The sequence below is a fragment of the Vanellus vanellus genome, assembly GCF_965231255.1.
Source record: "Vanellus vanellus genome assembly, chromosome: 1".
NCBI lineage: Eukaryota > Metazoa > Chordata > Aves > Charadriiformes > Charadriidae > Vanellus > Vanellus vanellus.
Genome location: NC_138905.1, coordinates 126083477 through 126105029, shown reverse-complemented (window position 1 = coordinate 126105029; position 21553 = coordinate 126083477).

The following is a 21553-nucleotide window of genomic DNA, read 5'->3' as shown; positions in this document are numbered from 1 at the left end:
ATGGTAAATAATAATTCCCAATGTACAGCACCCTCAATGTCTGCACAGTAACTGTGTGTTCTGGAGATTCCCATTCTGCAATATATTTGCTTTGTGCATTGTCAAGTAAGAGAGGAGCTACTTCTCTTCCTTCATTACCTCTAGCTATATATTCAACTAATATCCTGGAAAAACTGCCCACCTACCTGGTGATGCAATCTGGTTGCTTACATGCACGTAAGTTATGTGTACTTAACACACAGGCATTACACATGCATTAAGATACATGTCTCTGCAGGACACAGCCTTCATGGACAAGTCCTTGCAAGGGAGTGCTCAAATACTGTGCTAGTCCTCTCAGTTTGCAGTGTGACCATGTGTTCTGAAAAATTATTTTCAGCTGGCAACAGTGAAAAATTGACAGCCCACCAGATTCAAGGTCAAGCAACACTGTATGTGGGAAAATTACATGCTACCTGTATTGTAAAACAACAATAAAATTACCCGCAGAGAAGAGTGATGCAAGAAAATGTCTAAGAAAAAATGTGTTGTTTTAGTTATACATCTGGATAAGTTTTTTTTCTTAATGAGATAAATAATAGGGGCAGCTGATGGAGAAGGAGAGAAATCCACTGAGCTAATTTTCTTTCCTCTTGAGCAGCTGAGCTATAGGATTGAAACTGTATCGAGGAATTCAGATAACTGGAAGGAAAGACTGAAGAGCAGTGAGACACTGCCCAGAGAGATGTTGGGGAGTTAACTGAGAGAGGCTTACAGCCATAGAGAAGCTTAGCAAGAAAAGGATAGCTGGAGGAGGTGAAGCCTATCTGCAGCAATGCACAGCTCAAAAAACTCTTCAGCAAACTTGCAATCCTACAGTGGTGTGTGGGAGACCTCCTAAAGGTTTCTAATTTAAGCGCACCCAGCTGTACTTCCAGATTTAGTTCTTAGTTGCTTTTCCTACCCAACCCCCCAATAAATTGTTTTTCTCCTTGCATTTCCTAATGGACCTCCTACCAACACTTTAATGGCAGCATTTGTTTGGTGGCAACATCCCTGGAGGCTACAGCCAGGGCAGTTTGTGCATCCTGCTTGGAAACCAAATACAATAGCACAGGATTTTCTCTTGCTTGATAGATGTGACCCATAAGAGAGGAAAAAAATGTATGTTTTGGTATTTTTTGTTTTCTTATGGCATGATGATGGATGAGCTTTTTTAAAAAACAAAATGTCATTATTTTCTTGGTTGGTTTTTTTTCATAATCTCTTGCTTTGTTCTTGCTCTTTTTGCCATGTAGGCAATAGAGCTGAAGGGATTTCATGCCTCAAAACAGAAAGGAATCCTGAGCTATTGAGGGGAATTAAAAATGGAGTAAAGGGGAAAGATTTAAAAAAAGGATTTTAAAAGAATTTTTGTTTGGACTGCGTAAAAACTCTTCTGAGAATGTTTGCATCAAAACTCCTGAGAAACACATGGAAGAAAAGCTCAATTTGTTAAAGATCTGCATTGTCCTGTATCTTCTAAGTGCAACCTACAAAACTAATTTGATTTCATGTGTCCTCTGAGAAGTCCTCTTGGAAAAGAAGGCTGAGGCTCTTCTCTCTTTTTTGACATTTGTGAGATAAAAAGAAAACCAAGCTCTAACGCCACTTGTATAAGCTTTGTAAAGCACTATGAAGTAAGAAAAAAAAAACCACCAAACCCACGAACACAGAACACATTTCTTTTGTAGTTACCAAGAAATGCAGGCTCCCTATAGTCCACAAGCATTTTTAATTTACACAGGTTTGTTGGCTGGATACTTTTGATCAACAGTACAACAGTGCTAATCAGAAAATGACAGGTAATTTTCATGTGGACTTTTCCTGGTTAAAACCTTTTGAACTTTTCTAATTTCTTAACCAAAAATGAGAAAAAATATTGGTCCTGTTTGTTTCTCCAGGTACTGTTTTTCCTTCCTTTTTCAGAGATAAAATAGGAGAAAGAGTGAAAGGAAAGACAGGAGAAAGGAAACAATGATAAAATGGGGAAACAGAGAAGTGAAACTCCCTCCAAGTAACTGTTGGGGTTTTTTTCATTAAATATGCATTTAAGATTTCCATTTCCAAATGGAAAAAATGTGACCAGGTCCAAATATAAGAACAATGCTTGAGGGCAGGCCTAAAGAGAGCAATAAATCAGAGCAGAAAATATTTTGCTTGGGGAACACATCATGATTAGAAGATAAATAATCCTCTTTTCTTCTATATGCAACACAAAATAAACACAGCTGTGTGCACAGTCGCACGCACATACACATGCTCGTACACCCACACACATCTTGGCCCTGTTTCCCCAGGACAGTTCTCTGACGGCATGAGAGGTGAAGGGTTGTGACAGAGGGGTTGGTGACATGGTGTCTGCGGAAAATCTCAGTAAAATAGAGTAGCGGAGCTGAGCTTGCAGAGAGCACTCAGAGATGTCACCCGGAGGAAGCAACCCCTTGGCTGCTGGCCAACGGGAAAGTCTGTGTACCAGTCCCCACAATAAAATGCTACTTATTTCTTAGTAATTGTGACAGTTCCAAAATATTTGCTTCTCTGCAGCAGGATCACACAATGGAGGGTGGTCTTAAATTGGGGCTGTGCTGAGAGAGAGGGTTATGTGTCTCCTCCAAGTTTAACTCCAGAACTCAGGACCACTGCGCAACTCATGCATAGGTTGCCTGTGTAGGTTTAGATGCTTGTATGGGGCTGATTTAAAGCACAGTATCTGGCTCCCCAGACCCTTCCCCCTGACCCGGGTTCTCAGGAGCCCATTGCGAGCACACAGCCAGTTTGAGGGTCATGCTGCTGAATCTGGCCTTGCTGCACGGGCTACGGACAGACCCATTGCGTAGCCTATGGGAGAGAGGTTGCTCTCTGGGCTTGGGCAAATCCAAAGCACTGCAGGTGCTCCAGATGTGCTTGTGCACACCCACAGCACCCTGTGCCCTCCCAGTTCTCAGCTCAGTCTCAAGCGCAAGATTTGTTTTCTCCACTTTGGGCCCTCTCGGTGGCCTTTCAGTGTTTGCCTTCCCATCAAACATGGTATTATTCTTCCTTGTCCACTGAACAGCTCCTTAGTAATTTTTAGCACCAGAAATGAACACAGAAGTTCTTCCATTAAAGACCCCTGAGGACAGGCAGCTTACTCCAGTATCTTCAGGGACACTTCCAAAATCCAGTACATGTAGACCTGGAGTAGGCCGCACCAGTGGGAACGATGCTGAGGCAACCAGTCCAGAGGAACTTCCAAGATGAAGACAATTCAATTCAAAGTGAGTCTGAGGCATCTAGAAGGATCCTGGGTGGGCCAAAGCTCTTTTGCAGGGAGAAAAGCAAATTCATATACCTTCCAGCAGAACTTGATGGGATCTGTGTGATGATTTCCTCCCTCTTAGATCTTCCGGTGAATTTTTCCATGACAGGGATAATCCAGCCTAATCACTTCCATTTGACCCAGTTTAATCACCACCTTCCTGAAAAGGAGTTAACAGGCACTTAATGCTAAACAGCAAAGGAGGGTAGTTCGTAAAAGATCTTGGAAAATCAGTCTGCAGTTACTAATGCACTCATTTTTTTTCTTTTCATTCATTAACCAGAGTTAGTAACTTCTGGGGCCTAAACCACAATACATCTTGAGCTCACTAAGCTAAAAATACTGACTTGCCAAGGACAGAATACTAATGAATCCTCCACAGGAAAACGAATCTGTCATTTCCCTCCTCACAGGAACACACACAAGTGGTTATATATCTAAAGATTTTGTACAGCCTCTCTGCCTGTAACATTGTATACTGAGATCTTGATTCAGGTACTGTAGGCATGTATTTTCCTTCTTTCAAGATTTGGTTTTGGCTTATTATTCCACATCTGTCATCCTGCAATAGCACTAATTTTAATTTTGCTTTGCAAGCATGACAGCATTCATAAATAGAGCCTATGCTTTTTAGGTGGTTTTGGTTTTACTCTTAGATATATGTCAGGGAGCAGCAGGACTGGGACTGCTCCATGCAGTGGGATGAGCCGGGAGCCCCAGGTAGCCCCAGGGAAGACAGTGCCCTCAGTGCCACGGTGCAGTCCCAGGCATGGTGCTCCTGGGGCAGTGGGTGGCAGGGTGGGGGTCCCAGGTTGGGCTCCTTGGGGCAACTCAAGACTATTAGTGCCCTCAGAGCCCCAGTGATCCCACAGCAGGCCAGCAGTACTATCCTAGTGAAAGCTGAAGACTGCTTCTTGGTTTAGACTATTCTACGTTCTCTAAAATTCACATCTGTCACATTGTCTTGAAATCTCCTGGAAGCGAAGGAGTAGAGCAATGTTGATAGGTCATCTGAGCTAGGGTTGTCAAGTTGCAGCCACCTCCTCTTCCTCCCTCCCTCCTCTTTCCTTCAAAAAGGCCATTTTATGCATATTTCCTTGTTCTCCTTTGTGTGACAACATTTGTAACCATTGCACTGTGGTGACACAACTGTACACATATGGTATGGCACACTTGGTGCTCAGAGCATGAGGGGGAATGCACATGAAGTTCATCATTGTCCACCTCCACTCTTTCTTGACTTGAAATGGGAGTGTCTTGCTGCAGCAAAACCACTGCTTCTTAGCAACATTATGCATTTGCCACCTAATTAGACCAAAAGTTGTTTCTCTCCCTTCCCTGCTACCTGTTGGAACCCCTTTTTTGGCTTGTGGATTTTCTTTTCTGTTTCATTACTGCTTATTTTTTATTTAATTGTGTGGGGTTTTTTTTTGTTTGTTTGTTTTGTTGTTGTTGTTTAGGCTTTAAACATGGATCTTTGAAATAGTAAAGACACTTAATGCTTTCACTGCCTGGAAAAATCTCACATCCCAGGGTTGGGGCACTAGTGGACTTACACTGCAACAATCGCAATTGCCTGCTATTTTCTGATCTCTCACTAATGATACCATCACCCTCTCCGCCTTCAACACCAAGCTCGCCTGCTGTTCTTCTATGAGAAAAGGACCTTGGCATCATCTGTGGATAGAGCTCATTTGCTCTGTTCAACCTCCTCATCAGGATCCGGGGTGAGTGGGATTCAATGTCCACACCGATATCATATCAGGGGGACTCTGCTCATGCCCCAGTCAGAAGTGAGTATCACATAAGAGCTGGCAGTCTCCCTATCAAGTACAGTTCCTGGCTCCTTGCTACTGGAAACTTATTCATTCATGGCAATGTGGTAGTTTAAGGCAGAGGCGCAAATAGCAGATGCTTATCTTACCACCCTAAGACCCCTTGTGTAATACTCCTCTGTTCCCCAAAACCACTGAGACTGAAGAAGAGGAAGGATTCAGGGTCAGCTTGAGGACTTGTGCCGGCTGTTTGTTCTCACTGAGAGGACCGTTGCCAAGGAATGGGAGGCAGTGGAGATGCATGGCCGGGCTCAGATAGATGTCAGTCCTGAAAAATGACTATTTAATTAATAAACAAACAAGACATTATATCTCCACAAGCACTGTTAGCAGAGAAGCGGGTTGCTTGGGAAGCCTCACTGCCATCTAGCATGTGGAGACAGTCTATATTTAATCCTTTGAAACTTCCCAAAGAATTCTTTTAACATGAACTGAAACCTCTGACCACCATAAAATACATGGTAAGGTTACATGTCCCCGCTTCCTCCCTGTTGCTGCAACCCAGCCTTCATACTTCTGTGTTTGAATCATCAGGTTTCCAATGCTAACACCCAGTCTCCAGCAGCGTTACTACACAGTAGGGAAACAGAACATGTGTCAGACAAAACCTGACAAAGCAACACTTGGATTTAGGTCAGGCACAGCAAACAGGAGTTACTTGCACGCTCTACCTGGCTCCCATTCAAACACAGAGCCTGATGAATTCACACTAGCCCAGACACGCAGAACGGTATCTCCCTTTTTCCTTTCCATGGAGATTTCAGACATTACCTTCAGCTCTTCATTTCTGTGCCCCCACAACTCCTGTTCACCTAGACTGCCTGACTACTGGCCACCCCCACGGCAAGCAGACACACTTGTGTTGCTCCTACTATTAACACAAACTGCAGAATTCACTGCTGACATGGGGCTTGTTTGAACCATCAAGATACATGCGTAGCTCTCTTCTTGCTGCAACCGCAGTGCTGCCAGCGTGCTGCTACTCACTCACCCATCCAATACTGTTACAACTACTGTCGTAAAGCAGGCAGCTGACAGCGATGAAACTCCAAGTGCACATCCTAAACTATCCAGACTGTCTAGCTTGGCCTCCTGCATAACTCTGGCCAAAAAATCCTCTGCTGGACCTAATACCTTATGATGGACTATCGAGACTCACAGGGCATGCAGCCTTCATTTGATGCCACCTAAGATGGCAAATTCACCTTTCATCCTGATGATCTTTTAGCTTTTGTCTCTCACCCTGCTGTTTCTTGATCCCTTCCCATTTTCCCCTGGCTGCTATCGCTTCCTGGTGGTGGAAGCAGGCTTTAGTTTCTGTTCTAGAGTTGGCAGAGTTTTTTAACTCCACATTTTAGTCTGGTTTTGCAGAGGCTTCAGTTTGTAATACCTGAACTCCTCATTCACTGGTTGTTGGAGCTGACTTTTGTCCTTCCCTATCTTCCGGATCAGCTAAAGGCTCCTCAGTGCAGCTCACTCTGCAGTAATGAAGTTATGGACAAATGTTACAAATTTTTTGATTAACATAAGTAGTATTATTATTCCCTAATAAATGTACGATGAGTTTACACATTTATAGGGATTATCCTTACTTACATTTTATGTTCAAAATAGAAAAGTATAAATATCACAAACATAAAATATGCTGAATTTAGCCATAAAGTATTTCACAGCTTTGCCAATTCCTGATGGAAAACAGATCAAATCAGACTGGGAATGTAGTAACCTCACCCACAAATTTAAGACTGATTTGGTGGTAGGAGATCACATAGATACTGGTGGGTTTTATGGGATCACTTGGGATTAGGTGGCAACTTCAGTATTTTGTCAGGCTATACAAGAAACCAATTTAGCATGGCTCTATTTGTTCTTCAGCTTATACTTGAAGTTTAACATGCACACGCCTCGACCTTGAAAGGATTTTCAGTGTTTCTATTGAAAACATATGCAAGCTAGGCACAGTCAACCATGGTATGGTTTCTCTGAGATGTATCTTAAGTGCTGGGACTCCTGAAAAGCTTTCAGGCTGTTCTGAAGAGAAACACACAGCTCCTGTCCACAGCACATGTTGCCCCTGGCTTCTGCACCTGCGTGTGGGTCTGGAAGGCCAAGTTCATAGAACGTAGTAACTCCTGTCCTCCCAGTTTCTCTCTGCTCGGTGCTTTAAAACAGTTAACTAGCGTGGGGTTTCTTCATGTCTCTATTTCTATGTTGGCTCTCATACACTTGGGCATCCCCTCTGTAGCAGCCAGAGTAACTTCCCAGCCCTGGTATTTTCAGCGCCCATCCAGAAGTCTGGAATGGGGCAGTGAATTTGAACCCTAATGGTTCCTGCGTGTTGTAATTGTTGATTTGGATGTATTTGCTTCTTTCCTTTTCTACCTTAATTGTGTATTTGTATAAAAATTAAGAATCCTGACAGATATTTTTAGTGCAGGTTCCAGGGACTTCAGCTTTTTCTTAAGGATTTAGATGGGGGACTCCTAGTTCTTTGTTAGCCAGTGCGTTGTCTGTACTGGTGCTTTATGTTAAAGGAGCCGGAATAAAATTGGCGAAAAATCCAGTTTCACCCAAATGAGGTTGTTGAGCAGGATCCAGAAGATCTGTATCCACAGAGGGCAAACACAGTAATTAAACAGAAACAAAGCCTGTCATTTATTTCATTATTTACTAAGTGTTGTCATGGTGTTCAGTACTATATAAACATTTGCTGCCCCGGGTTATTAATATTACCAGGCACAAGCAGGTTCAAGACTCAAACTCCTTACATGAAAAACTCCCTGAACAAAAGAACAAAAACTTTAAGGACAAGTTAAAAGGACAAGTTATCCATAGAGGAATCATGTTAATGAAACTTCAGGCTTTAAAAATAGCTATGTGTTCCAATAAGAAAAAATTTGCATTTGAGGACCTAACTCTCTACCTATCCCTGTATAACTACCCCTTACTGACTATTGCTTTAATACATTGTCTGCCCTGTTGGGTGTATGAGTGATGCCAGAATGGTCTTTTTGTTGCATGATAAGGAACATCCACACCTCCAATAAATATGGAGAACTAACAGGAGACCAGATTTTAGGGGTTACACTACATAATGACCCCATATTTAAGAAGAACAAGAAGGTTTTGGTCTTCAGTCTGCTCAGCTGTGGGAATGCCAGGGGGTCACTGCAGGATCCCCAGCCTGTGTCATGAGTGGGTGGACCGTAACATGGAAAATGTGCTGGAGGAAAGACAGTATGAAAGGACTGTTAAAGGGCATGTCTTTAACTCTTATAGAAGGACTAAAAGAGACAAGCTCTTTGGAGGCATACTGGCAGAAGAAAAAGGAGTGTTTTACTTAAAGATGAACACATTATAAAATCTTGAGAAAGGCTGGGAAAATTGTAATTTAGCTAAACATATCAAGTTGAAATAACCCCAAAGGTATACGATTCCTTGACGAAAACATCAGTGAGTATAAAAAAGTGTGTCTGCATGCTTAGGTCAGTGAAGATTATATCTTATGTAAGGGCACTTAAAAGACAGAGCTCTCACAGGAACTACAAATTATTCTGGGCCCATGAAAATCATCCTGGTTTTAATTACAGCATTAAAGACAAACCCACAAAGATACAAGTTCTGCTGACATGGCAAGCAATCATTATAAATCTGGACAAGGGATCACACAGAAATTGTAAATAATGACTGTGAGAGATTTCAGTACTGGCTATTTTTGTCTTTAGAAATGTTTTTCGTTTCAAAAAAAGTCATTAGCACTTGTGCTCAGCCAAAAACTTGCTCATAAGACTAACCAGGATTTCTTAACATAATCTGTTCTTAAAAGGATACTGTCAACTCCCAACTAGTCAGTTTCTCAGAAGAATTTTAAAGATGTTTCTGTACATGAATCCCTGGGGCAATGCCTGTCCTTTTGTCATGGTACTTTATGGGTTTTTTTCAGTGCTTTACCTTGCCTTGTTGCAGCATCAAAGGCTCCACACAAACTCAGGGAACCAGAAAATAGGGAGGAAGCAGTGAAACTGAGAGCCTGAAAAGCACTGTCAAATCTAAAAATAAGCCAGGGGAGCTAAACAAAGAACCAAAACCGTGTATCTTCTTTTATTAATTTTCAGTTCCGGGAATTGTTCAGAAAAGAGAGAAAAATGTCAGGTAATGATGTCTCTGTAATTTAATGATTAATTACAGTAAATAGTGCAATAAAATGAGGAAGAGACAAAATTATCTTGTGATATTAAGATGACTTTAAAAAAAGAAAAATATTTTTAAAAAGACAAAAATTCAGCCACAGCAAGAGTGCAGCATGTTGTGGAACAGCCATACAATACAGTTCCTCTGTCTTGGCACTTTAAAACAAAAGTTTGTTATGAATATTGTGAGCCAATGCCAGGATGAGTTGCTGGAGATAGTTACACTGACTTCAGTGGGTACTACAGGCCAAACTGGGACAGAAGACGAGAGGAGGAGACAAGAGTTGTACAAGTCTGTAATACATTTTATTACATTACATTTGTTTCAGCAGCCTTATCCTGCCAGTGAGATTTGTGTAGCTGGGCCCTTCTTCTTGCAGGAACCCTAAGTAATAGCAACAAAAATCTTTCCATAAGGATGATGCTACGAGGTTGTGGCCTGAGATGGTAGAACAAGCCAGCAGCTGAATAGGATGGAAAGTCCGCTAAAGCTAAAGCTGCTAGAGTTTAAACTACACTGCTGCTGCCAGGTCTATCTCAGTTCTAGTCGTATAATTAGTACCACATCAGAAAAAAACCCTCTGACTTTCTGATTTTAGCTGTATTGTCATTTTGCCTGGAGCCTGACACGGATAACTGCATGTTGATCCAACTTTTGGCGATGACTTCTTGGAAAGTTATTTGCGAAGATGGAAAAAAACTAACTCTTCTTGTTTGTTGGAACAGAGTCTAGATGCCTGGAAATTTGTGACTGACTAGACAGAAACTTGTACAGCTAGACCTGTGTAAATAAGGAGCATTAACTACTACCATGTCCTGATAAGTGAGAATTCACACCATTAATATACCACCCAAGAACCAGTTCCTATGGGACTGGAAGGCAGAGGTGGGTGAAGGGGTAGAACTGCTGACAGAGGGGCAGATACATCTGCTGTGTAATCCTTTCCCTTCTCCCATCCCCTTTTTAGCAACTTCCTTGTCAGAATTCAAACACTGCTGCCCCACTTCTGGTGCTAGATTTGCATGAACATGAATCATACAGGGACCTTTGTTTGGCCTTTTCTCACCTTCTGCATTTGCTTGAGAAGGGCTGCAAGGAGAGCCATAAAAAACAGCCACTGCAAGCCCAGTCCAACACCAGCTTTACTCCAGATGAAGAGGTTTGGATCTGGTAATCCAGATCACCCATGCAAGATGAATTTCATGCATAACTGAGCATGCATATGAGCCTACCATTATAACAAGTAGGCAGAAGCACCCTTTGGAGGTGCCTGTGTCTCCTGTTGACTCAGCAGCATGACTAACCTCTTCACTGGTGCCTACGGACAGGCTGGGTGTGTTCCCCCTCCTACTGTGCCAGCCCCTCACTGGGCCGTTTTCCATATACAGCAGGCAACTCACATGCTACACATACCATCACTCATGGTGCCTGCTGATATCTTAAGACACAATTATAAAATAGTTATTTGGAAATGGCAGAGTTTCTTAAAAAGACAGCCTAAGTTAAAACTTGGGATACGACTCTTCTCCTCTGCTTTCTTCTTTCCATTTGTCTTCCCAGCTGCTCTCACTGCTGTCTAGCATGTTGGTACTGGGGCCTGTACTGTTCAACATCTTTGTCGGCAACATGGACAGTGGGGTCGAGTGCACCCTCAGCAAGTTGGCTAATGATACCAAGCTGTTTGGCAAGGAAGACATGCTGGAGGGGAGGGATACCATCCAGAGGGACCTGGACAGGCTGGAGAGGTGGGCCCAAGCCAACCTCATGCAGTTCAACAAGGCCAAGTGCAAGGTCTTACATCTGGGTCAGGGCAATCCCAAGCACAAATACAGGCTCGGCGGGGAATGGCTGGAGAGCAGCCCTGAGGAGAAGGACCTGGGGTGCCGATTGACGAGAAGCTCAACATGAGCCAGCAGTGTGCGACTGCAGCCCAGAAGGCCAACCGTATCCTGGGCTGCATCAAAAGAAGTGTGGCCAGCAGGTCAAAGGAGATGATTCTGCCCCTCTGCTCCACTCTCGTGAGACCCCACCTGCAGTACTGCATCTAGCTCTGGAGTCCCCAACATAAGAAGGACATGGACCTGCTGGAGCGTGCCCAGAGGAGAGCCATGAGGATGATCTGAGGGCTGGAGCACCTCTCCTATAAGGAGAGGCTGAAAGAGTTGGGCTGTTCAGCCTGGAGAAGAGAAGGCTCCGGGGAGATCTTATTGCGGCCTTCCAGTACCTAAATGGGGCCTACAGGAGAGCTAGGGAAGGTCTTTTTACTAGGGCATGTAGCAATAGGACAAGGGGGAATGGCTTTAAACTAGAAGAGGGCAGGTTTAGATTAAACATTAGGAAGAAGTTTTTCACTTTGAGGGTGGTAAGGCAATGGAACAGGTTGCCCAGAGAGGTTGTTGAGGCCCCATGCCTGGAGGTGTTCAAGGCCAGGCTGGACGTGGCCTTGGGCAACCTGGTCTAGTGGGAGGTGTCCCTGTCTATGGCAGGGGGGTTGGAACTTGATGATCTTCAAGGTCCTTTCCAACCGAAACCATTCTATGATTCTATGATTCTATGATTTGGCACTGCTGTAAAAGTTGTTGTGACAGAGTGTTTCAAAATATAAAATAGCCTTCTGCTGTGTTTTATACTGGGTCCGTTCATGAAGACCAGAACTTTCTATCCTGCCATGAGATATTCTACTATTCTACAGCTGTAAAAAAGAAGCCAAATCCAACCTAAAAGAATTTAGCATGGAAAACATATTCCACCTTTAATGACACACTGGGATTTTGTTTAGGTTTCTTTATTACCATGAGTCATGGTATGTAAACTTCACATGCAGTTACTGAAGTCACGTGTCTGCCTTATTTTAGCATTGGGAACAGCAGCAATGCCAGCATCCTTTGCAGCCTTTGAGGGAGGACCTGAGAAGTCCTAAAAGACAACAATGTTACGGTATCCTAATAAGCAATGTGTTGCTTTTTTCACCCTTTGGCTAGAAAATAAAGGGGTAGAATCTCTAGACGAGCCCTCTCCACATTAAATCTTCCTATAAACACCTTGGCATTGCTAATGCTGTCTCAACTCCGCTTCCATTTGGGATGGTCTGACAGAAGAATGTCTCATTCTGTATCTCTCTGGCCTGCCTTAAACAGAAGTGAGCCATACACAGGCAAAAGCAACAGAGCTCTCTTAGTACTGGTAATTTCAATGCTTGCTTTTATTACTGGAGCTGTACTGATGAGAAATCGCTTCAGAAGGGCTAGGGTGAACGGGGTCCAAAACCAGCTCCGCACCCCTCTCCTCACCTCTCATCTAGGCCCTACAGAGGTCTGAAACCGAGCGGAGATTTCCACTGCACTCATTCATCGGATGAGCTTCCTGCAGTGCACCTCTGCAGTCTGCAGTCCTGCAAATAGGCTCATGGAGAGGGGTGGAAAGGGAGACAGAAGACTTCCCTGTTCAGCAAGTGCAATGCCCATTCTTGCAGGTATAAAAGGGCAGCATGCAGTCATCTATATAAAGAATGTTCTTCCGATGGGTTATGTATAACTCCCCGATGGCAAGGGTATCAAATGAAGGTCGAACATCAGAGACCTTTAGGCTATTACGAAATATGACTCATGGATTAGTTAACTGCCTGTCAGATTTTCCATTATGAAACTTTAACCACAGCCCATATCTGCACAGCACCAACACCTGTAGAAGTACAAACAAACAAGTGGTTATGTACATGTTTGCACTGAAGTGGGTCAGGAGATGTGCTATGGTATCAAGAGAACCTTTTTCCTTAATTAAAAACTATTAACTAATACTAACTAAGGAATAAAAATGGGGGATGGGAGGGAAGAAAATTCTATGGTAGTAAAAAAAATTGCTTTGAAGTACACATTTTCCAAAGATTCTGAAAGACAAATGTCTAGAGTTCAACTGTATCAAATGAATCCAACCTAAAAACTGCTTTTTGCAGAATAACATTATTTTAGCCATGATGGACATCAGTGCTTCCTGATCCAAGCATTTGCTTTTCCAACTCCACATGCTGGCATGAGCAGAAGTGAAAAAGCAACTATTCCAGTTCTGAAAAAATGATTATTTAAATACTAAACTAAAAAAAGAAGGAATTTTTTTTTTAATTTTGAAAATCAGTAAGAAGATTCAGCCATTTGGTGGAAGACCCTCATATGTCTCTCAGCAGCCTTTATATCTGCTGTTTTGAGGTGGCTGTAAATTCAAAAAGGCAGAAGGTGTGCTCTGAAAATTCACCACGGGAAGTGGGGCTTTTGACCTGTGCGTCACCAGTTTAATGAACTCCACAGGTGAGATGCAGCTCACCCTAGTTTTAGGTATCTACAGTGTCTATCTCTACAGGCGAGCCTGCTGCCCCATAGGCACTTTTAAAGTTATGTCTTATCTGATCTGTTTTAAGTATCTACCTTGGGATGAGATGATTCATGACCTCCGAGTGTCTTTTTCTCCACTGCGTCTGTAATAAGGGCCTGAGGTGACTAGATTGGCTGGAGAGCCTTCCATGTAGCCATCTACGGCTGATTAGACGAACCCTACCTGAATGCTCAGCCTCCACAAGGCTGGTAATTTATGTGAAATGAGTTGGTTAACACTGTTCATTGCTATTGCAGTGTTTTGTGTGTATCATAAAAACACTACCACATCTGGCACAAATGAATTCTAGCAGGCTAAAACAGCCTAGAGGCTATTGATTGAAGAGGAAATCTCAACCACTTAGATAAATTTCATCACTGAATTATCTTCTTGCCTCTAGAGATGTTCCAGATCACAAGTTAGGTATAGAGTTCTCACTATACCTACCACTGTGGTATCTAATCTGTGAAAACAGAAATGTCCATTTCCACGTTTGTTAGTCCAGCCCATTTCATAAACACTATATTCATTTAAATGTTAAACTGCTGCTCTACTGGAAGTTTAGGAGATATGAACTGTAAAGCACAATGGAAAACAATTTATTCTCAAGAAGCAAAGCCTGAGGAGAAGCAAAATAGCAGTACACAAATGTATAAAAAGTAACTGCAAAGAGGAAGGAAATAAACTACTCTTCCTGTTTACTATGAATAGACTAAAAAGTGATGAGCTTGTAGTACAAGGAGACTTAAGTTACTCTAAAGTGAGGTGGTATGTAACAACAAACTATGCAGCCATTTCTTGGAGCTGAACAGCAGCACCGTACCATCTTTTAGACAAAGGAGAAGTCAACAGGAGCTGCTGTCTCACAGAGAGGCAGCAGCAGCTCCTGCTTCCCTGCAGGCACCGAGCTGGCTGCCTCTGAAAAAGGTGGGAGGGTTACAGCTCCACTGCCCTGTGGGCGTCTGAAAGGAGCTGGGAGCCCTTGGCTTGCTAAGCAGCTTTTCAGTCTCAGCATGAAGTAAGGGTTCCCAGCTCACAGCTGAGGAGCAGTGGCATGATGGCATCCCTGCCTCTTAGCAGAGGCCAGTTGCTACCAGCGTTGGGAGTCCTCCCTCATTTTGAGGATGCAGTTGGTGTTCTGGAGGTCCAGTCTGGTCAGCATCTCTCCAGAGAGGATGGATATGTTTAGTCTTAAGGCAGTGTGGTGGACTAGATGACTCAAAACCCCTTTACCTTGTATGATTTGTTAAGTGGAAAGGTTGCAATGTGCAAAACGAAGTCTGAGCTAACCCTTTTACAGTGGCGTGGGCCAGAGCTCCCAGCTGTGTGAGCTGCACTGCTGACCAAAGTCAGACAAAGGGACAGGGTGGTCTTTGAAGAACCCATCCAGAAAAGACTCTTTTCTTCTGACATAATTTTTTAAATGGTTCTTTCTTGCCATCACAAAAAAAATGACTGAAAGGTTATGCAGCTGGGTGCTCCTATTTACTACTCCTTGTTCCTCTGTAGGAAATACTATTGCGACACTGTATTGACAATGTAGAAAACATCCGGGGGGGGGCACATGGACGGATGGACCTTAAGGAGGAGAAAGTGACTTTCTTCAAATTAAAAACTGAACCAAAACAGGTTTTACTCAGCCACATTCACAGTCTCACACTGGCAAGTGCAACCACCAGACACCAGATCAGCACGTTCAAGCCACCCATCCAAAACCAACGCATCATGAAGACTGTGCCCAGATAATAGGTCCAGAATCTGTTGTGATGCCATGGAGAACAAGGAATGCCAGCTGTCAAGTCCTCGTGTCTCCTGGGTTATTCTTGGGTTGGTGACCATGCACAGGATTTGCACATCTTTGTGTATCTTTTTGGAACTGGCAGTTTCTCCATCCTGTTCGAACTCTGGCAGTCATCAGGACTAATCACTTTGTCTCCAGGTCTGAGTGTCTTGTGAAACAGCAGGTAGATGCCCTGAGGTCTTGATGACCTGCTAATCTGGATGTCATTAATGCAGGCCATTCAGACAGCCCTTCTCTTGCTCAGCGGTCCTGCTGGTGCCTCCACACCCAGGCCCTTCCACTCCTTCTCCATTCACACCAATATGAACCTTTGTATTACAAGTCTTTACAGCGCTTCCATTTCCTTGCAGTTGCTGGAGTTCCTTCACTGGCCAAGGGACAGACCTAATCAATAGTCAACAGCAACAGTAAGGGAACTAGGCAGGGGAGCCTTCTTCCCCCTTTCTCCTGAAGACCAGTATTGACTTTGATTCATTTGTCCCTCAGGCTTCATGATTTAGGTCTCTTAGTTCCTGGCAGGGCAGCTGCTCCCTTGGGGCTGAGGACCAGGACCACGAGGGCTCCCCAGGGCATCACAGCAGGACCTGGCAGCCCAGGGCCCGTCCCATTCCCCAGCCAGGAGCAGCCAGGAGTACCCGAGCACCCCCAGCCCTGGGCACTGGACACCTCCCCAGCTCAGGGACAGCCAAGGCTGAGCCAGGACATGGGCCCGTGGGTGGGCCCAGCTTGTGGGGGGCCCATGGCTGGGCAGGGCAGGGCTGTGGGGAGCTGGAGATGGGCTCTGCTGTGGCATCACTGGGGCCGAGTCTGATGGCCCTGGAGGGCTGACATGGGGTCCTGGGCTGTGGGCAGGTTAGGGGAGTGCCAAGGGTCTGACATGGGGCAGTCAGGGCTGGTGGTGCCCTCAGGGCCCTGACAATCCTATAGGCATTTTTGAGCTGTCACCACCCTCGTATTTGGACAGTGACCCTCCAGAGCTTTTTCAAAGAGGACTCTAATATGGCGTAAAAGTTACATTTGGTATTTAGAAGTGGCAATTGGAAGAGAAAAGGTTTACAGAAACCAAAATGAGAAGCATTAGTGCCTTCTTCAAAGTGTAATACTAATGCTACTTAATATAGGAGCCATCTTGACTAGGTGCCTATTTGGATTTAGGCAATTACCAGCTTACCAGTTCAAACCAGTTCGTAATGAGAATGCACAGCATCCAAGATTTACTGATGTGCCTATTTCATTTCGTCTTGCTGCTATAAGTCTCTCTTCTTTTGCCTTCACCTTCTGTTATTTTGAGCTTGCCTACAAGAGAAACGCACACTCATAAAACTGCAATCTTCTTGTAAACCAATACAGTTAACTCCAGGCATTCATGCAGTGTTCAAAGAGGGGCAATAGATGGATAAGCATGACTTTTTCCTATTGAGCAAGATCATACTATAATTTTTTGGCAAAAGACTGCATTTTTAATACCTGTAGGAATCCAGTGGAAACCAATACCTTGCACAGAGGCTACACAAAGTCCCTAGTCCTGCTCTATGTGTGCTGCGGACCAGGCTGCCTTGGGTAGGAAAAAGGCAGTTGCTGCAGCGTGAAACAGCCTGCTTCACAGCACATGCCAGAACTCAATGGCAGCAGAGGCTGCTGCTTTGGTGGAACTAGCTGACTGGTGGTACGTTACCTCTGTCCGGCAGATTGTGGCTCCTGCTGAGGTCAAGGCCATCCCCCAACGTTCTTCCCATTTGCAGGACACAATCTGCAGAAGAAGCTGCTGGACACTCTCTGTTCTGGTGTAGGAAAATTTATTGCTTTGCAGGTTCTTCCTGTTCCTAATTGACCTGATCTAACCTGAAATAAGCCATTTGTTTTCCTGCAAAGGAATACCAGGGTATCCACATGGCCTCTTGCCCAGGTTTAACATAATTTCTTTAAAGCAAACTGCAAATTAATAGTAGCGCAACTTTCCTGTGCAGGCAAGCCCTTAATCTAATTGAAACACGGAAAACAGCGTTTGGGAAGACAAAGCTGCGTGTAAACTGGGGGAGCGAGAGAGGGAGGCAATGTAATTTGGAGTCTGGTGGGTATGATGGAGAGATCTGAATGCAGAGAGATGGAAGTGATTAAGGTTTTTAAAATCTAAGCTAGCAAGGAATCTAGGGATACTAAAAATAGACCCCAACTCAGAACTTTTCAATGTTCATAGAACTGCCATCTTCTCCCCATTTGTTCTTCCACTCGGGACAACAACCCTTGCCATTTTAGTCAAAAACCACTCTCCCTTCCATCCCCTATAACTCTGAGCCACAGAAAAAGCCCAACATGGTTCTGACAGTGCACACACTGTAGCATTCAGTTAGTGCTGCCTCTCAGTAACAATATTTAATACTTCAAAATCTCTCTCTCACTTAATATGATGTACTAGCAATGAACCTTGGGCAGCAGTCAGGTCACTGGCTCCTGGGCCCTGACCTCAGCTCAAGAAGTATCTCCTGTTGGCCTAAGCTGGAAGGAGCTCTTCTCAGAGCAACGCCCTGGGGAAGAGTTCAACATGGTGATGGAGAAAAAAACTGTGTGAAATTCATGGGCTCATTCTTTCCCATGTCTGATCCTAGCGTAACGGAAGAAATAAGGACAAAACTATGCTTGTACTTCCTCAGTTCCCACAAAAGCCTGTGTCGACTTGATCTTGTCACTGTTACAGAAAAGAAAAAGAGCCTTGAGTGCTGCTTCAGATAAGGACTGGCATATGTTTGAAATGGCCAAATCCTCTCTGTGTATCCCTACTCTAGAGTAACACTTTCTGATTCTGTCTCTCCTTTCTGTAAAGTCTCTGTTTTCTGTAAACAGTCTTTTGTGGCTTTTCAGGGCAAGACGTGAATGTCTTTGAAGTTTTCAAACACACTCCAGGCATCTCTTCAGAGAATCATCACGAAACTGCTCTTCATGAAGGACTCCCCAATCAATTATGCACATTCTGTCAGCCTCTACCAGTCTGGTAGCATGGAGGGACATGGGAAGGGGAGCCAGCAAAGCTTGAGTGGCAGTACACTAGCCAAAGAACAGGAGCTCTTAATCAGATTGCCTTTCAATTCTTCATCGAAGTTAAAGACATAATGTCCTGTGTAAGACTTAGGGTAGAGGTGCACTCAGCATAGGCAATGGTAGAAAAAAGTGCTGCAGCATAGTGCAAAATTCTGTAAATATTCTGTTAAATGCTGTCCAGGCATAGTTAAATAATCATATTTTTATTCTTAGCGACTTCCTTTATTCCTTAGGGTATGAGTTTGTATCAAAACAAAGACAAAGGACTCAAACCAGAAAACCAACCATACACATTTTGGCTAAAATACCTAATGTAATTCTACAGGCAACAGAAAACTGCCCAGATTTTCCTGAGATTCACCACTGTCAACCATGGTTTCCCCTCTGAGTCCCATGGTTTGTGGGACTCAGCACCCCAGTGCATTCCTTCCATGAGAAAATGTGGGTGCGTACCCTGTGCTCTCCTGTTCTGTGCCTGCATACCCAGAGAAGGAGGCTGCAGCTCCGCACAGACTTCTGCAGCAGCAGTGCTGACTGCAGCAGCTCCAGGCCCATGTCTTCCCTGCCTGGGGCTAGTTACCCTTGCTTTTGTTGGACTGGCCATAGGTATTTGTGTAGCCATCCCAACCAGACTGAAGGACTGATCTGGGTGGAAAATAACACCCTCTCCCCACTGGTTTATTTGAGAGGCTGAAATGAGCTGGGGGTGCAGAGTGAGGTATGGACTACGTAAGCTGGCAATGCCAGTGAAAGGAATGCTTGGATTAAGTGTACCAGCTTTGCCCTGCACACTGCGTTAAGGCATGTATGGTGGGAAATACTCACCTTACAAAACCTAATAGGTGCCACAGCATCTCTCTGAGTGCAGAGGTTTGACACCCGGCAGGTTTTTTCAGCCTCTCAATAAACCGTGGGGAGAGGGTGTTATTTTACACTTCAGATCAGTTCCTTCAGTCACTGCACAGACTGGCATCGCTAACAACTATACTGGGACAGCTGAGGGGGACACCTTGAGGACAGGAACAAATAGCAAGTGCTGGGAGCTGCCTACGCCAGTACTGCTGCTGAGAGAAATGTCTGAAGAACGACAGCCTCCCAAACGTGAGGAACCTGGGAAGGCCGTCCAATGCAACACGCCTGTTTTTTGTTTTGAAGTTAGAGGAACGATGCCAGCTTCAAAAATGCTTTTTCACTTTATTCTGCCATATAAATTGCTTTTACATACATTATTTTAAAACTTATCATTTGGTCCAAAGAGTTTAGTAGCCACTGGTGTAGGGAAATGCAGAGTTTGTAGTGAAGGGTTCACTGGCAGTCTATCAATGGTTGCACGTGGTTCTTCTTTTGATGTTATTCCTCCAAGTCAGTAAGACTCTGCCTTTTGATGCCTAAAAATGCCCCCAGAAATTTGGGAACTGATCAGATGCAGCATTTAAAAATTATGCCATTAAAGGCAGATCTATGATATTACTGAGAGATATACACTGTTGACTAAAGACTGTTTGTCAGTCCTTTTGCTAATTTGTGGCTGGACAACATTAACTTTATATTATTTATTGCCCTACCAGCTTGCAATATGAAAGACTCACAAAAATGTTATGTGGTCCTAGTCTCATAACTAGCTCTGCAGAAGAGGAAACAAGTTTTCAGTAATGCAACCTGAGAATTATATCCATGGTAGGATTTACTTTTTATAACACTCTGGACTTCAGAGCCTAAGTTTGAGTTGCCCTACCATTAGTAAAATACCTCCTTCCCTTAGAAGTAAGTCCACAGTTCTGTAAGACAGGAAATCTGCTTGTTAAGATGTCTAGTACCATACAACCTGTTGGTAGTCTCAGAATAGAAGGAAACTCGTCTACGCAAGGCCAGCATCTATCAACTTTGTGTAAAAATGTTCTAAAAGGCAGCTACGACTTCATAAACAGTGTTGACTTTACAACCCACACTGCTTGGAGGTAATCAGGGATACTGCTTTCCTAACGTGCAGCAACAATTTCCTCAATACTCAGAAAGCTGTATCTCTAGCTATTTTGAGGCTAACAGCCTTTTGGAATACCTGCTCTGCAGGTGAGGGAATAGGAAATTTGGAAACCCCGCTACGATTTAATAACTGAGTGTCCAAGCACCCAGCAGTGTCAGGTTTTACACAGTTTTGTTTGAGTCTCTCAGCAAAAACTTACTGAGTTTAACAGGCAGTGAGCAGGATCTGTGAAGACTCCAGTGTTAGCTTAATGCTTGACTCAAGAACTCATTAACTGCTCAACTTCCTTCAGCAAATTGTCTCTGAGTCAGCTGCAGGAGAATAAAAAGTGAAACTGACAGTACCTAGTCCTGCCTAATACAGATGTGAACTTAATAACAAAGGGAAAACTCACTTCCCTAAGCAATGGGAGCACTTGCGTGTCTGTAGCAGAACACTCCAACCTTCTAATTTGCTCTGCCTTGGGTGTACTGAGTGGAAGCAGGCTGCCAGCGTGACACAGTATGACACACACAGGCCCCTCTACTAACCTGTCACAGAGGCAAGTGGGCCCACCTGCTTTCCTGAGTGCAGGACCAGGAATTAAGTCACTGTCATACTTCTAAAACCTGTAGAGTGAAGAAGGACTAATTAATGTAATTGTCTAGTGCATATGCATTATGTCATAGAATCATAGGATGGTTTAGGTTGGAAGGGACCTTAAAGATCATCTAGTTCCACCCCCCCTGCCATGGGCACAGACAATGCTCTTGTTTACAGAAGCATTGCAGACTTTGTAGGCATATAAACATTACAGAATTGTTTAGAATTTAGAATTGTCTGCAAAGTTGTGAGAAGAAAAGGAATTAAAAGATTTATTTGACATTTGCTTTTAAAAAAAATAAAATCTGGGCCCACGTCCAACAACAGCTTTTTTAAAAATATAGAATCTTTTTTTTTTTTCTTTTCCTGTCAGGCAGCCTTGGTGAACACACCTGCAAGCATTTAAATGATATAAATAGGTGCACCTGCGTAAGAAATGC